We start from the raw sequence: 21,136 nt of genomic DNA on the forward strand, positions 1-21,136 counted from the left end.
TCCTACCTAATTTTCTGTTTTCCCTTTATTTAATTGACAAAAGAAATTGTTACCTGTCAGTTGCGCTGGCTTATTTTAATTTCAGAAACTGGAATCACAATGCGGTTGTTCTCTTGGCGCCTGCCTGCCTTCGAGTTCTGCTCTTTTGCTGTTTCTGGGCTACTGGGGTTTTTTAAGAAGTAGGAACTGAGAGGAGTGTGTTAATATGTCCAAAATTAGTACTTTTATTATATATTATATATAAACAGGAGCAGTGGTGTTGTTTCTCTACGGCTAACTTTTGCGCAGGTTCGATTTTCTTCTCAACTTTTGTCTTGGGTGGTTACTTGGAATGCGTGCTTGCTGCTTAAAAGAAGGGGCACTGCGCAGAAAGTATTAACTCTTCTCAACCTGAAAATATATTCTGTAAGATAATAATCACATGTTCTCACTAGATCACAGTCCAATGCGCACATTGAGGGGGACATGTTATTCCATCGACCCGAAAAGGATTCGGTCCACCTTTAAGTAGTGGTAGGCCTGTTCTTGCAAAACGTGACGACCCAGGTGAATCACAAATGTGATGATTTCAAATGGTTCGTACTAGAGAGAATTAACTGTAGCCGCCGAGGAGGCAACACAGAGAAGAAAAGAAAAATGCGGGAACAATGGTACATATGTACATTGGAAACAGTCAATACAGGCCTTAACAGAAAAGAGGACTGGATGTCTTTTATCAGTTAGAAATAGGGGGTAGATTTAGGTTCCATATACTGAACAATGTAGCTCTATATTTATAGAAATTTTTGAGAGTGGCTTCGTATAGAGCCACAGACATTTTAACTTAAGTAAAACATATACCAGCTGCCGTTTATTTCTGGCATTTCGAAATTTTGAAATTTATGGAGAACTAGTAGAGTAAAATATGTACAATAGGATTCGATTGGTCTTCAGAATTAATAATTACAATTTTCTTTTAGTCTTTTTTATTAGACAATATTTCTATGTTTGTACCGATTGAATAACCATTTCCATCAAGGGTACAGGCTTTTTGGGACTTTGTGTATAAAAATATGCCCCCTACATAGCGCGTAGTAACGCTTGAACACTTGAAATTTAAAAGTAAGGGCGGGCCTCTATACCTCTTTAAATAAGCCTGTATTTCTCCGATTTATTTCCTGATTAATCTTAATTGGGTTTTAATTGCTTTACGGTTTACCCTGCCGCTAACCGACCATCAGATTTTTAACAATCAATGCCACTTCATTCAATTCTTGATAGTCATAAGATGGCGCCCACTTTCAACCAGGACATTGGGACTAACTGGGGCAGGGGTGAAGTAGTTCCGCCCACCTGACCCGGAAGTGGTTGCGCGCGGAGAAAAAAACATCGAGGAGACACAGATGTTCCGTATTTGCTACTACAGAGTAGAGTATATAAGGGGGAACATGCACGGATTCATTTAAATCCTGCCTGAACAGGTCCGACGCAACTCCACGCTGCTCATCTTGACTGACGGTAAGCGGTGACATGCTATACGCGAGCACTAGCGCGGTGACGCCCTTAGAAATATCGTAAACACGGGGGAAAGTTACGGGCTATTCTTTGCTCACTAGTAGAGCAGGTTGGTCCGCAGGTCCCTCAATGTAGCTATGTTGGAAATTAGTGCCGTTATATTTCATAATGGAGCTACCCTTGTGTCCAACAGAGAGAGAACTGCTAGACCTTTGAAGTGTCGTGTATTTTAGCACAGGGAGCCCTGCTTTGTGCTTCAGTAAGGCCAGGCACGAGTGAAGAAAGTAAAAATAAAATCTTGATAAGAGTGAGCATTATTATCTAAGCCTGCTATATATAACAATCATTTTTATAAAAAGTAAGGATATATATCTGAACTAGTGACTAATAGCATCAGGCTACAGTACCTATCTGATGAGACATGTGTCTATTTTGTGATTCCATTTAGGATCCCTCTAAATGCGCATACAGGGACCTCAGATCTAAAAATACTGCATTAACCTAATTGGAAGTGCTAAGATTGATCAACAGACAACCAGTTTGTTCCTCCGTTACATTCAAAGAGAGGTAATTATTTCGTCATTTGTATCGTAGTCCTCACATATAAGATAAAGATAGGACACATAACATAATTAATTATAACTTTAATACCATCTATGTGCAGATACAATATTAGGATCTACTCCCAAAACAGGAGAGTTGAGGGGCGTGGCTAACAGCCAAGCATGGCGGACGCCTAGAGTGAGAGCTCCCGAGGGCACTGTAGCCTTCTGATATATCCGTCATACTAATCCGACACCTAGCACGCCTGAAGCGGCGGCGTTCGGGTCCGGGACCCAAGCGGTGTCACCGGTCCAATTTGTGGAGAAATCGGCGCACCGGAGCCTGATCTACGTCGTGTGGCAAGTCAGGGCCTAGGACCGGAGGTGCAGCACCGGTCTCGAGTGACGTCCAGGCCCCGGCGGAAGTGCGGCCGAGCCGGCTGAAGAAAGTGAAAGCACCCGGTGCCTGCCCGAGAACCCGGAGCAGGCCTGACATCCCCGGCGGCGTCATCCAGTGGCGCGAGGACTACCGCAATCACCAAGCAGACCCGGGGTAGCACCAAGGTCAGTGGGACCCCAATCTCGGCCGCGCGAGGCGGTGCAGACGCCTTAGAGATAAACCCCCCCCCCGCCGCGCAAGAGCCTAGCGGACGGCGGAGCACCACGGGGGGCACCATCGGTGGGGACAATACTACCGCCCCAGTCTTGCCCTAGGCTGAAAGCGCCATACCAGCAACATTTGTGGACCTCAGAGGGGACCCTTGGGACCCACATACTACCGGCAGCTCCGACACAGTGGCAGTAACTCGGTGACCGGGGGGGCGGCTGCCCGGACCCGGAGCCAACACTGCCAGCTGTGGACGGGGGGGTGAGGAGCGCAGTGGCCGTTCCAGCCCTGAAAAGAGTGCATAGGGGACAGCAACTCGGAGTGTCCCAGTGGCCCACCGACACCCGTGCGGACGAACGGGGAGGCTTCCGCAGACACCGGAGGGGGCCGCTCCGTTCACCACCTGCCAAGCCACACTTCTCTGGCTGTAACCTACAAACGGCGACTTCGAACGGCGCGCAGGTCACGATCCCGCAGGGCCTATCACTGACTTTCGCAGACCCCAGCACCATGACGGGCAAAGGCCTCAGGAGTGGGTCTACGCAAGCTAAATTGGACAAATTCGCCTATGGGCACCAGGGTCAACAACAGAATACAGGACGATCCTCCACAGGGCATGCCCAAGAAGCGGAAAAAACGACAAAAATAACGCTGGAAGACATCATGAGAACGCTCTCGGAGGTGAAAACTACGGTAGGCGCCATCTCCTCGGAGGTCTCCCTGCTGCGAGCGGACTTTCACAAAATGGCGGAGAGGGTCTCGCAAGTAGAAGTGGTCACTAAGTCGCTCGTGGAGGACACATCGGAGCTACAAGTGGCAATGGAAAGGATGCAGAAAATGAACAAGCTCCTCCATGACAAGCTGGATGACCAGGAAGGGCGTTCACGACGCAACAACGTACGTATCCTTGGACTTCCTGAGACGGAAGGGAAAGGGGCCATGGACCTCTATGTGGAAGACCTCATTAAGAGCAAACTCCAGCCCAAAGGCCTATCTCACTTCTTCTCGGTAGAGAGAGCGCACAGAGTCCCGGGGGGTCCGCCCAAGACCGGGGCAGCACCAAGACCGGTGCTGGCCCGGCTCTTTAATTTCAGAGACAGAGACGCAATTCTACAAGCGGCAAGGAACTCGCCACCAGTACGAATTCAAAATGCGACTTTAGCGTTTTTTCCAGACTACACGGCGGAGGTGGCCAGGCGACGCAAGTCCTTCACGGAGGTCAAAAAGGCACTACGAGATAGGGAATTGCCGTACTCCATGATGTTCCCTGCTAAATTACGGATAGTGGCCGAGGGGAAGACTTGGTTCTTTGACACGCCAGAGGCAGCTCAGGAATGGCTGGAGGGCTGGAGACCGGCGGGACAGCGACACCGCCCACAGCGAGACCGGCCACGACACCGTACTGAAAGACCAGCACCCAGTCAGTCCTCCCTTCCGCCGCATCAAGGAGGCGAGGAAGAAATAGAATCAGATCTTGAGAGAGACCCGCTAGACTCTGGACAAGTGGCTCCAGTGTGAAACTGAACAATATTGTTTTCGGGACTGTGTGGGCCGCGGGTGCCGTGATTCGGACGCGGCTGAGTAGGGTGGGCACAGGCGGTGCCCGAAGGTGACTCACCAACCCCACGAGCAAGTGAGATGTTTAGGGGAGGGTTAAAGCACTCTGCACAGTTGGGGAAGCGGGCGGGGAATTGTCCGTGGAGCAGGGTAGCAGGGAGGGGGGATGGGATTGAGGTTTACATGTTGGGATGTTTCAATTTGTTTATAGTCATCGTTCCACACCTACATTGCACTATCGCCCCGACATCTGTATGTCTCCAATGCAGGGCGACACAGATAGACTCATGGGTTATGCCACTGCACACGTTGTATGCAAAACTCCCTCTTCAGCTTAATGGCCAGGCCACTTACTCACACGCCCGCTGAGGGCTCCTCCGCAGCCGGGGGGGTTCCCCCACTTCGCATGCTGACATGGAATGTCCGGGGCCTGGGTGACAAAATCAAGAGGGGACTAGTCCTGCAGGCCATAAAACGGCAGAACCCGGATATAGTCCTCCTGCAAGAAACCCACCTCACGGGGTCCACCTGCAAAGCCCTGGACAGACGTGGCTACACAATGGCGGCACACGCAGACTTCACTACTGGCTCCAGGGGAACAGGCATACTGGTGAGAAAGTCTTCCCCCTTTATTGTAACCCGCAGTGTGGCAGATGACCAGGGTCGCTTTGCCGCGGTCCATGGACAGTGGGAGGGCAGGGCTCTTAATGTAATATCAGTATATGTTCCCCCAGCCCTACACTCTGTGGCCCTACCAGCATTGGGCAAATTCCTTCTTGATCTCCCCGATGGCGACACGATTGTGGGGGGGGACTTCAACGCAATCATGGATCCACTTAAGGATGCCTTTCCCTCTAGGACCCGACCACGAGATGCTACACCGCTGTCGGACTTTGTGGAGGCACTAGGCCTCACGGACATCTGGCGACACTTGCACACCGAAACCACACAATACACTTATTACTCGGCGGTACATAATAGCCTTTCTCGTATAGATTACTTCTTGGCATTGGGACTGGGGCTGGGTATGGTAGACAAAATAGACACACTGCCCAGGGGAATCTCAGACCATTCTCCTATTATCCTATCGCTTACCACCGGGGGGAAAAGAAAGGCCCGAATCTACCCGATCTACCCAAATTTTTTAAAAGTCCCCACGATTCGGAAAAAACTAAAACTCGTGACAACGCAGTATTTTGCGGAGAACACAGGCACAGTGGTGTCACCTTCCACCCTATGGGAGGCATACAAAACGGTCCTCAGGGGGGCGGCCATTTCAGCGATTACGGGACACAGACGGGACTCACGGAAGGACCTCACAGACTTGGAACTTGCACTCGACACGGCAAATAATGCACATATGGCAGACCCTTCCCCGTCCACGACACACACCCTCACGATTCGGCAACAACAATACCTAGCACACCTCAAAACGACTGAGAAAGGGTATATAGCGAACACTCGCCATAGGGTTTACGATGTGGGTGATAAAGCGGGTCGTATGCTGGCCTGGTTGGATAGGAGAGGGACCGGTACGAGAGGTATTCAAAGGCTTCACACAGAGGAGGGGCGAACACTGGTACACCCAGAAGAAATAGTTTGCGAGTTAGCACGACACTATCGGGCAATATACTCACCAGAACGAAGGGTCACACGACAACTGGCAACGGCAACTCTTGCAGACATTACTATCCCCAGCATTGCACAAGAAGATAGGGACGTCCTAGAACTGGACCGGACGGAGGAGGAGGTCCAGCTGGCGATCCAGGCGCTGCGGTCTGGTAAAGCACTGGGCCCTAACGGGATACCGGTGGAATGGTACAAGTCCATGGCCCCAGACCTCAGTGCTCCACTGCTGGCCATGTACTTAGAAAGCAGGGACAGACTAGAGCTGCCGCTCGATCAACGCACAGCGACGATTGTAACGATACCCAAACCGGGGAAACCCCCGACAGAGTGTGCCTCGTACCGCCCGATATCGTTATTGAACGTCGAGGCCAAGATACTAGCGAAACTTCTAGCTACCCGCCTACTGCCCCACCTCCATGCCTTGATCCACCCTGATCAGTCGGGCTTTATGCCCCATCGAAGCACTGCGATGAACCTAAGGCGAGTACACGGAGTGCTGGCCCGAGCGCACCTCCTCACGGAGCAGGCTGTGATTCTCTCTCTCGACGCTAAAATGGCGTTCGACCTGGTTGAGTGGGAATATCTTTTCATGGTGCTGGAGCGTATGGGATTTGGGCCGAAATACATAGCATGGATACGGCTGCTTTATACAAAACCCGTCGCACAGGTAGTAGCCAATGGCCACATTTCGCCGAGTTTCCCACTGGGCAGAGGGACTAGACAGGGCTGCCCCCTGTCCCCCCTGCTCTTCGCACTGGTGCTCGAACCTCTGGCCATCCAGATCAGATCCACGCCCCTGTTCACAGGAATCAAATGGAAGGAGGGGTGGGAAGACAAAGTCTCGCTATACGCGGACGACATGCTCATCTACATGACCACACCTGATACCGGCATCCCAGCCCTACTAGACTTATGTGACACGCACGGGCGAGCATCGGGCTACACTCTAAATTGGTCGAAATCCACCTTATATACGTTAAAGGGCCCGGCGCCGAGACTGCAGGGGAACTGTCCGCTACTTACGGCTTCGACCTCTTTCAAATACTTAGGTATTGTTATCACAAGCGGGGAAGCAGATTTCTTTGTTCACAACCTGAAGCCACCCATAGATCGCCTACGAGCAGATGTTAAACATTGGGCGGCCCTGCCCCTGACCCTACTGGGAAGGGCGGCATTATACAAAATGATGGCCCTCCCGAGGCTCCTTTATGTCCTCGAAAATACTCCGCACCTGGTACCACCGCGCTACTTTCAACAGATTGTGGCACTGGTTACTGTCCTGCTCTGGAATACAGGTCCGGCTCGTATAGCGTACGACAAGCTTGTAAAAAGCTGGTACGAGGGGGGCATAGCGCTCCCCAACATTCAACTATATTATTGGGCTGCCCAACTCAAAGTTATAAACTACTGGATTCACGCCCCGAAAGACGATCCGGCCTACCGGGCGGATTGGTCGCAACTTGGGATGGACTGTATGCTGTCTGTGCTCTACAACAAGTCACAACTGAAGGCCCTGACTGGCCCGACCAAACACACGGCGGCCCTCTGGCACATGGCGCAGGCCCGTCTAGGATGGGCAGGTCGGATCACAAAAATGACCCCCTTGTGGGACACAAAGGCACTGGGAAACCTGAGGGGCTGTAAGGGGTTTGAGCGATGGGATTCCATTGGCATCTCTACGGTAGGGGACCTCTGGGACAATGACACAGTAATACCGTTTCCGCACCTACAACAACAGTACAATCTTGGCCCCACCGAGACATTTCGATATGTCCAAATTAGACATGCACTACTGCAGGCAATCACTACAGGCACCACTATACCGGACTCCTCCCCGTTAGAGGACAGACTGCTAACGGAATTCATGCTCCAAAGCGCCACCTCCCTTACTTATAAAAAGCTACTCAATAATCTCAAAGACCCAATGCTAAAACTTAAAGAAAAATGGGAAAGGGAACTAGGTGAGACAGACGAATTCGAATGGAATGAGGCGCTGGCCTCCCCGAAGGAGGTTGGAATTTCTAGTAGGCTCAGATTGGTACAACTTAAAATCCTACACCGCATATACTACACCAGGACACTGTTGCATACGATACAGAGAGCACCGCACCCCTTCTGTTTGAGAGGCTGTGGGGAGGAGGGTACACTGATACACACACTATGGGAATGCTCACGAATACGCGAATTCTGGAGACAGATACTCCGCTCCATCTCCCAGGCCCTTAAACTCTCCATACTACCTGAACCACGCAAATGCCTTTTAAACATCTGGGACCCCAACGACTTGGGTAGATACGAACTGATTTGGGCATCATTGGCTATGACAGTGGCTAAGCGGGATATAGCGCAGAAATGGGGAGCGCCAGACGTGCCCACTGCCAGTAGATGGGCCAAAAACATGGACATCCTAATGGTGACGGAAAGAGCAGTTTACGTGCTTCGAGCAGCGCCACGGAAGTGGAACAAGGTTTGGGAGGCGTGGAACAAGTACAGAGGGGAGATCTGTGAACCCCTACCAGAAGGTGAGGACTCAGACTCGGAGGGGGAGGAGGAGTAACTGGGTGGAGGCGTGGCAGGTGCCTCACTAACGGGACAATGAGACATGAGTGGCACTAACCTGGCAGTATTCCAGAGTGCAAATGGAGACATAGGATACTACGAGATGTGGGTGAACAAGGGACGAAGATGACTCATGGGTGGGGGGTTAGTTGGGAAGTTGTTGATAATGTTTTGCTGGAAAAGAGATGCTACCATCACTGATATATGAGGGAAGGATTATCGGGAAACTGTACTTTACACACTGTAACGGACGGTTAATGTATATGTAGAACTCGAGAGGCCATGGGCAGCGCAGTCCGGGCTACCGGAAAGATGATCGTCAAGTATAGAAATGATAATTTACACATTATGTAACGATTGCCGGTAAATTGTGTGCTACTGACTAACCACTAATCCTTCCTGTCAATAAAGTTTAAAAAAAAAAAGAAAAAAAAACAGGAGAGTTCGCCAGAAAGGACGAATTACAGATAAACCTCTGGCAGTTTGCTATATATTTACAGTAAGGTGAGATCACCCTGGAATTATAAAAATAAATAAAAGGGTCAGAAAGCTTTTAGGTCTTAACGTTTTCACCTTTATTTTACAGCCGTTTGGAGGATAAATATTTCTTTTAAACCTTAAACTACCGCCAATGAGGGAGGTTTCTCTCCCCCCCTCTTCTCTCCTTCCTATTTTAAGAAGGTGAGAGGTGATTTTTATATATATATGGAGATGTGAGAACTGCTTGAGTGAGATGTATAAATGGTTTTGGGAAGAGGGCGTCTAGATACCTGGATGGCGTGTAAGATTGAGCCACATTTACAAAGAAGATATTTTGATAAATGCTTGTATGCCTCATTATCTCTCTTCTCTTTCTAAATTTTCACTTTAGGAAGGTTGTGATTTTAGAATGGTTTGGTGGATTCTGTATAAAATAAATAACCATTTGAGAATGGAACTTTAAGTAGTAACATACCAGCCAATGATTAGTATGCCATGAGTTGGGAGAGGAAAGGTAACGGAATGGGCTATTTCTGTTCTCTTTCTTTATCTCCCTGTTCTCTTTCTTTATCTCCCTGTTCTCTTGTTCCTCTTTAATTTTTCTTTCCCCGCCCTTTTATTTGGCAGATGCCTTTTTCTTGATTTATTTATTTTCTCTTTTATCTTATCTTTCTTCCCTTTCTCTTCTGTTTCTTGTCTTCCAGTCTGCTCTTGCTCAAACCAGTATTCTGTGTCCTTTCCATCCCAGATTCCCATGTTAAGATTAAACAAGACATGTGAGGTACAACAGGTTGTGTTATATGTATGTGTTAGTGATAGTATAATAATACTTCTGTCTTATTATAGGTTGTCGCATGAAAAAGAAACTACCAGACTGAGTGTATATCCATTTTAGTCTTGAAAAAGATGGACCTATAAAGATGTCTCCATCGAAACACGTCAACGCCAATTTTTAATGCACACAATCTGTTTGGGGAACATAGGTGTCTGATAAGCATTAATAGTGATTGCTCCAGGCCTTGTTCTTACGCATAAGTCCATAACGATGTGTAATATGTTAGGACTAATTTGTCAGGTCTAACTTTTGCCCTTGCACTCGTTGTTTATTTTCATGCGTAATATAGGATGTATTTTTATAAAATATTAAGTGAATCCCATGTTTTTTAATTGTGGACCAATGGCTAGTATTTTGCTGTGTTTTTAACTTGAGAAGATACTGTATTAGGCTTAATAAATTGTGTCTTACATCTTTTAATTGAGTAGTAATATATTTTTCTTTGTACTTTGTGGCTTTATCATGGTATGAACAGACGTAGTGAATGTGATGTGAATTAAGTGAATGAATAGTATACTTGTGTGAAATCTGCATGTGTGTACTGGTTCCCAAGGGATTTCCTGTTCTTTCACTGTACTAGTGCCCTAATCCCTTTGGTGCTAAGGGGGCCCCTCTTTTCTATTTTCACATCTTGCAAAACTAGACATCCCTTACTTTTGAATTAATGTGAACAAATTTGGGAAATACTTCTTGTATACACTGGAAGTGGCATTATTTCTACTTCCGGGTTTGGAATTAACAGGTGGACCCACCCACTCAGCCCACAGTGAGCACAGCGCATACAGGAATTATCCTGACTTGAGTTCCTACTAGATGGTGGCAAGCGGGCCTCTTTAAGTAATGAGAATTGTGGTCCTCCTACATCTTATATTTAGTTAAAGGGGCACCATAGGTTTATTGGTGAATAATTTCCAGAACCTCGCGCGCTAAGAGAGGCATGCCACTGCAAGTGTCAGCAACGCACATATGGGGTTCCCTTTGGCCTAAACTTCCTCTCTCTGAAGTTCATATCCAGTGACCCTATAACTTACCTTTCAGCTGAAAAGAAAGGGCTGTAAATGTGAAACTAAAATTAAACTGCAAATACATTATGAAACAAGTGCTTCGTCAAGAATAAAACAAATAGGTGCAGACGATAAAAGCTAACAAACCTTGACACAGAGGGAGCAGCACACACAGAACTCCTCCCAGGTGACACAGATGCTTTTTCAAACAAGCACTGGCATAGCCAATAGGTCTCTGGGACCTTATAAGTGTTTAGACATGCAACAGATGATGTTGTTGCACCAAGGATATTGTACTGCATAACTAAATACTTATAAGGTTTCAAAGGCGAGACCTATTGGCTATGCCAATGCTTGTTAATGTTTGAGGTTGCTTCTCTTAAAAATTCAAGCAGGTCATCCCACGCATCTTTAGCACAACACAGTATCAGAAACCAAGACATACATTTCAGTTGTGCATGAGGACAATACCAATATTCGTTGGTGCCACATTGGCACGCCATGAAACTTAGCAAGTTGTATTCTAACTTTTCATCCTTTCCATGAACTTTGTCAACTAATTCCTTTGCAGAGAGATTTTGAAGATTAACTCCTGTGGTCTACAGCATATGATAGTCCAGACAAGTCACTCTCAAACAGAAAATGGTACATGTATGGAATGCACTGGCAAAATCTAGGCTCCTCTGAAAATAATCTGGTTGACCGGTATTGAGATGCTGGTATTTGTACCGGGCGGTCATCATAACAGCCAACTTCTCCAGTGGTACACAGTTGTGGAAAACAGCGAGCCTCTAAACATTTGTCCCATACACTCATGGGAGCTCCTTTTGCTTGTTTCATTTGAAAGAGATCAAAAGCATCACCAATAACTTCTTTAGAATGCAGGGGATGGATGCTGTAGTGTTCATACATTTCTTCTGATCTGCATTGATGCACTTCTTCAATCTGACCACTTCATCTTCTATACAACTTACATCTCCAAAAATATTGACATTGTGATAATAAATAATATTTAGTTTGAGGTAAAATGTAGCTTTTTTTACTTTATTAGCACCCACTGTCTCATGGCAGATTGTTTTTGTATTTGGTAGGTAAATCATTTACAAAAATAATAAGTGGTTGATCAACATCTCTGTCTACACCAACAGTTTCAGTTTTCTGTTAAAAATCTAAAGGTAAGTAGACAAATCTTCCTTTAACCTTTTGAATGCTATGGGGATTTATCCCCTGTGCTGGAAAATCATGATCACCATTATTCATGACGAGCTGGGCTCGTCATGAGCGTAGCAGGAGGCTACTGCATGACGAGCCCAGCTCGTCATGAGCGTCGAAGGGGTTAAAGCCTTTCTAAAGCTCAGTTGGTGGCAACTTCCCTGTCTTTGTCTCTATTTAAATGATAGCCTGAATTGGTTATGTATTTTGTATGAGAATTGATTCATAAACATTTGATTATCGAGGTTCTTCTGGAATTAAAATCAATTCTAAGTTATTATTCATTTTCTTTTTCCAGAGTTTTATATAGCGCAAACTTGACCTGAAGGTATCAGGTATCAGAGCGCTTTACACGAGCACCAATTGCATTACATGAGGACACATTAAATTGTGTTAGGCACTGGGAGCCTACGTGATTTTCCCAGAATCACAGGATGTTGCGTGTCCTTGCCGAGACTCGAACCCGGTTACCTTGCCCGTAGACCACATCCTCTCCCCATTACTCTTTCTGACATTTTGTTATCCTCCAACTTATCATAGCAATATTTGCATATGATTTGTCGTGTTGAAAAATCATACCTCAACAAATAAACATACACCAACTTCTTGCCACTTAGCTCTGTGCTCCTGGTTAGGTTTTTGAGAATACAACTACATTGCGATTTTGGATTTTGTAGTGAGTGCTTCAACAAATACAAACACAATTTGGCTTCTCAGAAGAAACCGTGTTAAATGTAGCAATCGCTTGTGTAACGTTATCAATAGTAACACATGTGACCTGTTCTTCTAGACCTGCACATACCAACTCTTCATTTCCCCTAGAGTTCTCTTCAGGTCCAAAGGAACAAAACTGTACATCTTCACAAACTTTTTTGACATCTGCTACTGTACCATACAAAAGAGCTAGTCATTTCTCTTAAACATAAGGCAGCAGTTTTCACATAGCAAAGTCGCCTAACTAAATTTGGCATTTTTGAGTGATGAACAGCTAAATTCTAAAGTGATAAAAGATGCTTCTGCACACTTTCTTCGATAGACATGTCAGTGAATGTCCCTGTAAATTAGTATACTTCCCTACTTTGCACGGATCTAATCCGTGCAAAATCAAAATCTTCTGTTTCGGACTTTTGCATGGAAACTGACGTAAGAAAGTTCTTAATATATCAATTGATTCCTGCCGAACAGTGCAAATGCTGCGACAGTTCCAGTTGTATACAGGGGCCTGTCTACACCTTCCTTGTACCTCTTCAGCTATCATTTCCTCTACATTCCTAGAAACAATCTCCTCTTTTGCTATGGGTGTACCATCTTTCACTTCATAACATTGACCAGTTGTTTCAACTGCATGCACTAATGTGTTCTATTGGAAGTAACTTTCTTCATTCCCGAAAGACCCAGCACTGGATGTATGCTTCCAGTTACCTCTGAATTTCTTTTTACAAAAAAAGTGTTCTATTCACAATTTCTCCTCATACACAACACTGCTTTATCCAGTGTTCTAATCCTATTCAGTATTAAAATATTAGCTTCCTCTTCAGGGCACATGCCTTATCTACTACAGACTCAATATGTTGTTTTTGTTTGAAAGATTCTCTTCTCCTTTTAAAATGCCTCATAGTTTGAGCTAAATTCTTTATTATTCAACTAGCTTACCCGTCGCGTGTTGCTGCGATCTCCGAAGAAAGGAAATTCAAGGAAACTCGTTATGATAACATTCAATTTACATTGTGTCATTTTTATTGAAACATATTCATTTTAATATGGAAAACATTTCAAAGTGTCGTTTTAATTCTCTTTATTTATTCAAGTGCTTGTGGATACTTGATTTTTTATTTTTCTGTCTTGCGTACATCAGTATTCTAAAGATTCTGAGGGCCCTGAGGGGCCGATATTTAAAATAAAATTATGCCCGAAAACTTCGCGGGAGTGTACTCAACAACTTCCCAAAGTTTCCTGGCGATCGGATGAATGCTGTTTTTAATTCTATTTATTTATTCGAGTGCTTGTGGATACACGATTTGTTGTTTTTCCATCTGATGCGTACATCAGTATTCGAAAGATTATGAGGGCCCTGGGGGGGCCTATATTTAAAAAACTTTTATACCATAAACCTTCGCAGGAGTGTACTTACCAACTTCCAAAAGTTTCATGGGGATCAGTGCTTGTGGATACACGATTTGTTGTTTTTCCGTCTGGTGCGTACATCAGTATTCAAAAGATTATGAGGGCCCTGGGGGGCCGATATTTAAAAAAATGTTATGCCAGAAACCTTTGTGGGAGTGTACTCAACAACTTCCCAAACTTTCATGGCGATCGGATGAATGGTGTAGTAATGCATAAAGGACAGACAGACAGACAGACAGACATACTTTCTTTTTTATATATATATAGACTACAATACAATCTGACTCTGATTTCCTTAAATTGCCTTTGTCTTCTTGTTTAAGTACCTGCTTTCTTATAACATTTATTACTCTTTATATTACTTAATTTTTCTCCTGTCTTATTTGTTTAAAAACCTTGCTTTTTATTTCCATGGTTTTCCATGCTTTGCATTTTTCCACATACAATTTTAAGAAACGTGTTCAGTTTTTTACCAGGATCTCTTTTCTCTTTAACCACATTCTCTGCATGTTGCCCCTTTTCTTTCTGCATTGTAAGGAGATAGTATCCTTTCCCCTGTTTCTTTCTTTGTGTTTTATTTGGCATTTTAAGTCTCTATTTTTTAGTATAAGTACAACTTTGCAAACAAAAAACAAATTAATATATTTAGCTTTTTGTTATATATTATTAAATTACATAATTTAACCATTTGACTACCCATATAAACAGCTATAAAACTATGTTATAGGCACTGAAAGTCTTTTACTTATCATGTCTAAATCTGTGTGTTCCTGGTTGTATCACTGTATGCATAAGTGTGTATCTGTGTGTGTTAGTTTGTGCATCATTGTGTATCTGGGTGTGTCCGTGTATGCATCAGTGTGTACATGGATGTGTCAGTGTATGCATTAGTGTATGTCTGGATATCTTCCTGTATGCATTAAATTGTGACTAGGTGTGTTAGTGTACGCATGAGTGTGCGTTAGCATCTTAGTGTATGTATCCGTGGCGGCCTGGGTGTGCTACTGTATACTTTATAGTGTGCATGGGTGTGAAAGAGTATGCATCAGTGTATGACTACCTGTGGCCTAGACTCTCTTATATGCATAAAAAGGAAGTTTAAACCTTGTCAATGGATTTTAAATGGCTACCTGGCCTGATTGTAAAGCAATACACACATACTGTGCAGTATAAGTTCAGACACATGTTTGTAGGGCTACTTGTCTGCATGGGTGACTTAGTTGTGTCAGTAATTGAGTACATATCTGAGTGTGGATGTATGACGTTACAACGCATACTTTTACATCGCATGCCTTTACAACGCGGTATTTACAACGAATACCATTACAACGCATAGTGCTTTGGGGCGCTGGATAGTGAATAGTTTAATTTACTATTCCAACTCCAGTCCCCGTGGACACTAGGGAAGGTGTTGGACAGTAAATTAAACTTATTCCCTATCCTAGAGCGCCCCCCAGCGCAATGCGTTGTAATGGTTTGCGTTGTAAAAGTTGCGTCGTAAAGGCACTGCGTGGTAAAAGTTGCGTTGTAAAGGATGTTTCCCATCTGAGTGTGTGTGCCAGTCCCTATGTGCCTGTGTCATTGGATATGCAAGTATGTCTCTGTCTCTCTTAGTAACTCCATTGGTGTATAAATGTGTATGTAAGTGCCTGTATATGTTGCTTCCTGGCTGTGTTAGTGCATGTTGTGGTATGTAACTGCGTGTGCAACTGACTCAGTTACTACAGGATACATAAGTGCTGTATGGTGTATTGGTGAATGTAAAGTACCTTCGTCACTGTCTGATTGTGTGTTGGTGGCTCTATGCTTTTCTAAATAGTTATGTCCGTCACAGTATGGGTGGGAAATTGAATGGGCATATGGGCCAGTAAGTGAGCATGCAAGTCACTGAAGCTTCAAAGTATATGTCTTAGTATTTCAACACATATAACCCTGTTCTATAGGCTACCTACAGATTACCTTAGCTGTGACTTATATATGCAAATAGAGGAGTTAACGGCTTGCCAAATAGTGTTAAATGCCAAGTCAACCTGCCACTAAAACGGTCCAGGCTCACTTTAGACTACCAAGGCCGAGATATATTTAAAGGACTACTTGTGTGGATGGGTGACATGGTAGTGTCATATCTTCAGTACATATCTGAATGAGTGCTTCAGTCCCTCTGTGCGTGTGTCATTGGATATGGTAAGTAACTATGTCAGTATATGGCTAGCGCTCTTAGTGACTCTATGGGTCTCTAAACATGTATGTAAAGGGTTGTAGGGATTGCTTACTGGCTGCGTTAGTGAGTATTGGGGTATCTAATTATGTATGCAACAGGCTCCATTACTGCAGGATACATACGTGGTGTGTGTGTGTAAGTGAATGTTTAAGTGCCTCTGTCACTGTCTGACTGGGTGTATTAGTGACTCTTACAAAACTCTATCATTTTGTACATAGGTCTATGAGTTGCAGTATGGGTGGTAGACTGGATGTATAACTGGGCATATGGGTCTGTAAGTGCTTATATAACTCACTGAAACGTCAAAGTACATGTTGTATCTTTTAAGCACATTGCTCCCTGCCCTATGGCCTACCTACAGCCTCCCTTAGGGGTGACTCTTATGTTGTAGAAGAGGAGTTTAGGCTTGGCAAGGACGTTTAAATACCAAGTCGGCAGTACAACTATACATACAGGCTCTTCTCTGGATGAGTGACCTGGTAGAGTCAGTTCTTCAGTACATATCTTAATGAGTGTATTAGTCCCTCTGTGGGTGTGTCATTGGAAATGTAAGTAATTAATTCACCATATGACTGACTCTCTTAGTAACTCTATGGGTCTGCAAATGTGTATGTAAGTGGCTGCATGGATTGATTGCTGGCTGTCTAAGTGACTATTGGGGTATATAGCTGTATGCGCAACTGGGTTTGTTACTGCTAGATACATAAATGTTGTGTATGTGAATGTTTAGGTGCCTCTGTCACTCTCTGACTGGGTGTATTAGTGGCTCTATCCTTTTTTACATAGGTATATGAGTTGCAGTATGGGTGGAAGATTATATGTATAACTGGGCATGTGGGTCTGTAAGGGTGCATGTAACTCAGTGAAATTTAAAAGTACATATCTTATTTTTTAGGCACATAGCCCTGCCTTATGGCCTACCAACAGTCTACCTTAGGGGTGACATATATGTAGTAGAAGAGGTATTTAAGGCTTGGCCAGGGGTTTTAAATGTCAAGTCGGTCTGGCAGTAATACTGCACACACAGGCCTTGAGAAGCATGCCCGAGACCTGTTTAAAGGGCTACTTGTCTATATGGGTGACTTGACAGTGTCAGTTCTTCCGTACATATCTGAATGAGTGTCTCCATCCCTCTGTTGGTGTGTCATTGGCTGAGTAATTATGTCGGTATATGACTGGCTCTCTTAGTGGCTCTATGGGTCTCTAAATGTGTATGGGAGGGGCTGTATGGATTGCTTAGTGGCTGTGTTAGTGAGTAATAGGGTATGTAACTGTGTGTACAACTGACTCCATTACTGCTGGATACATACATGCTGTGTGAATGTGTGAGTGAATGTTTACGTACCTCTGTCACTGTCTGACTGCGTGCATTAGTGGCTCTATCCTTTTGTACAAAGGTATGTGAGTTGCGGTATGGGTAGGAGACTGGAGGTATAACTGGGCATATGGATCTGTAAGTGCCCATGAAACTCACTAAAACCTCAACCTACGTCTTACCTTTTAAGCACACACCACCGTACCTTATGTTCTACCTATGGCCTACTTTACAGGTGACTTATATGTAGTAAAAAGGGAGTTTAAGGCTTGGCGAAATTGTCTTAAATGCCAAATCAACCTGGCTGTAAAACTGCACATGCAGACTCTGAAGTAGAAGGTTTGAGACTTGTTTAAAGAGCTATTTGTCTGGATGGGTGATTTTGTTGTGTCAGTACTTGAGTACATATCTGAATTAGCCTATCAGTTCCCCTTTCAGTGTGTAACTGAATGCATAAGTAACTATATAACTATATTATGGCTGTTTTAGTAACTCTACGGGTCTGTAAATCTGTATGCTAGTGGGTGTGTATACAGCTTACTGGCTGCGTTAGTGAATAATGGGGTATGCAAATGTCTGTGCAAGTAGCTCTGTTAGTGCTGGATACATAACTGCTGTATGGGTGAATGAATGGGTGTGTAAGGGCCTCTGTCTCTGTCTGACTGGGTATTTAACTGCCTCTATGCTATTGTAAAAATGTTTATGAGTTGCAGCATGGGTGGGAGACTGCATGTTTAACTGGTAACATGGGTCTGTTGGTGTGCATGTAACTCACTCTATCTTAAAAGGTACATGTCTTACCTTTTAAGCTTGACCATCCTGCCCTATGGAGTACCTACAGCCTACCTTGGGGGTGACTTGTATGTAGTAAAATGAGAGTTTAAGGCCCAACAAGGCATTTTAAATGACAAGTCGACATGACGGTAAAACTGAACACATAGACTCTGCAGTAGAAGGCCCTAGGCATGTTTAAATGGCTACTCTCTGGATGGGTGACTTGGCTGTATCAGTACTTGAATACATATCAGAGTCAGTGTATCACTCCCTCTGTAGGTGTGTCATTGGATGTGTAAGTAACTATGTAGGCGTGTCACTGACTGGCTTAGTATCCTTATGGTTCTGTGTATGTAACTGGCTGTATGGATTACTGACTAACTGAATTAGTGAGTGCACGGGAATGTAACTGTCTGTCCAACTGGTTCAGTTACTGGTCAATATATAAGTGATGCATGGGTGTATGAGCCAATTTGTAAGTACCCCAGTCACAGACCAACTGGGTTTGTGAGTGCCTCCATGCTTTCTAAGTAAGTATGTGACTCACAGTTTAGCTGCTAAACTGCATGAATGCCAGGACATATGGGTCTGTAAGTGTGCATGTAAAGGTACATTTTACCTTTTAAGCACATACCATCCTGCCTTATAGGCTAAATACGGCCTACCTTGGGGTTGACATATGTACTAAAAAGAGAGTTTAAGGATCAACAAGACATTTTAAATGCCAAGTCTGCATGAAAGTAAAATTGTACACTTAGACTCAGCAGTAGAAGGCCCCAGGCATATTTACAGGGCTACTTCTCTGGATTGGTGACTTGGTTGTATCTGTAATTGAGTACATATCTGAGCAACGGTATCAGTCCTTCTTTGTATGTGTCACTATATGTGTAAGTAACTATGCCTGTATACGACAGCCTCTCTTACCAAATCTATGGTTTCTAAGTGTGTATATAAGTGCCTGCATAGTTTCCGAATTGGCTCAGTAGTACATTTTAGGTTTTGTAACTGTATGTGCAACAAGCTCACTTTCTGATGAATACATAAGTATTGTAAGGGTGTGTTAGTGAACGTGTAAGTGCTTGTGTCACTGTCAGACTGAGTGTGTGTGAGTGCCTCTAGGATTTTGTAAACAGGTGTGTTGGTCACAGTATGGGCTAGACACTGGTTGTATAACTGGGTGTTTGGGTTTCTAAGTTTTCATGTGATTCACTGAAATTTACAAGTACATGGGTCACCTTTTAACCACATAGCACCCTACCCAATGACCTACCTATGGCCTACCTTAGGACATATATTTAGTAGAAGGGAGTTTTAAATGCTAACTTTTCCTGGCAGTAAAATGCATACGCACCCTCTGCAGTAGCAAGCCTGAGACATGTTTAAAGGCCTACTTGTCTAGATGGGTGACTGTAATAAATAACGTTAAATAATCCAGATAATCCAAGTATAGTTGGTACTGGTTTAATGGAAACAGCACAGTACTCTCTTCATCAAGTCCCAGCAGAGATCTGCCAGTACAATTACATTCACAGGTAAACAATTCTAAAAAGAATCTACAGACAGGTGCATGTGCACAGAACTAAGAAACAATAGATTAAAAGGGAAACACCTTAATATAACCTTAACAGAGAAATAACATATGAGAATAAGAATATAAAAATGCAACACATTTCCCCTCTTAAGAAAATCAATGCCATAAAGGGATACATTTAGAAACACGTCTGACATTCCAAACTTTACCATCCTGCGTGACAACACTGTTTCGATTTACTTTCACAATTTTGATTGGTTTACCAAATTTTACTTCACCTTTGGAAACAAAACCAGGTTTGCGAATCCTTACCCAATCACCACACTTAAACACAGGTGTCTCAACTTTCATTCGAACATCATAATCATATTTGATCTTGTCTTGCTTAATTCCAACTTTATGACCTACATCAGAAACATCAGGTACAGCATTATGAGAAACAGTACTCTTTTTGAACCACCAAGGACACAATTTAGAAATGGGATCTCTACCCCTCAACAACCGGAAGGGAGAAATCTCAGTAGTAGTATGAGGTGTAATCCGATATAACCAAAGTCTCTCCCTCAACCTTTCTCTCCACAAGTTACCAAAAGTCCGGGCCCAAAGAATATCTTGTTTGAGTACCCTGTTGTACCTCTCAACTTGTCCGTTCCCTTGTGGTTCATACAATGCTGTGGTGATATGCTTGATACCACAATCTTTAAAGAATTCTTGAATTTCTGAAGATTTAAATTGCACTCCAATATCAGAAATCATCATTTCAGGATAGCCTTCTCGAGCAAACAGTTCTTTTACAAACAAAATCACATTTCCTGAATTAGGATGAGAAATAAGCTTGACCTCTGGCCACTTGGAATGATAGTCAACTACTACGATTGCAAACCTGCATTCAGGGTAAAAAATTGAAAGGACCAGAAATGTCAATACCCAGCTTTTGCCACGGATACTCTGGCCATTTAACAGGAATCAAAGGAGCCGGACTACATTTGCAAGTCTTGTCACTTTCTATACACTCTGGGCATTCTCTCAAAAACTTGTCAACAAACCTATCTACTCCAGGCCACCAAAAATTTGATCTGATCAGCCTCTTCATGGAGGACATGCCCATGTGACACTCATGACTAAGTTTTAAAATAAACTCACGGATCTCAAAGGGAGGAATACACTTCCCAGATCTAAAAAACAAATCTCCTTCAGTAACTAACTCCTCTTTAACATTTAGAAAAGATATGAGATCACCAGACACCTCACC

General features: G+C 44.1%; 1 protein-coding gene across 1 annotated transcript in view; it reads left to right on the forward strand.

Moving 5' to 3' along the window:
- The first annotated feature begins 1,345 nt into the window (after positions 1-1,345).
- Positions 1,346-21,136, forward strand: part of CARS2 (cysteinyl-tRNA synthetase 2, mitochondrial) — a 742,767-nt gene continuing 722,976 nt past the window's right edge. Inside the window, exon 1 of the mRNA XM_078657536.1 lies at positions 1,346-1,497. The gene's annotated coding sequence lies outside the window, so the exon portion shown is untranslated. The remainder of the gene's footprint in view (positions 1,498-21,136) is intronic.

This window comes from Lissotriton helveticus, chromosome 8 (genome assembly GCF_964261635.1).
Source record: "Lissotriton helveticus chromosome 8, aLisHel1.1, whole genome shotgun sequence".
Taxonomy (NCBI): domain Eukaryota; kingdom Metazoa; phylum Chordata; class Amphibia; order Caudata; family Salamandridae; genus Lissotriton; species Lissotriton helveticus.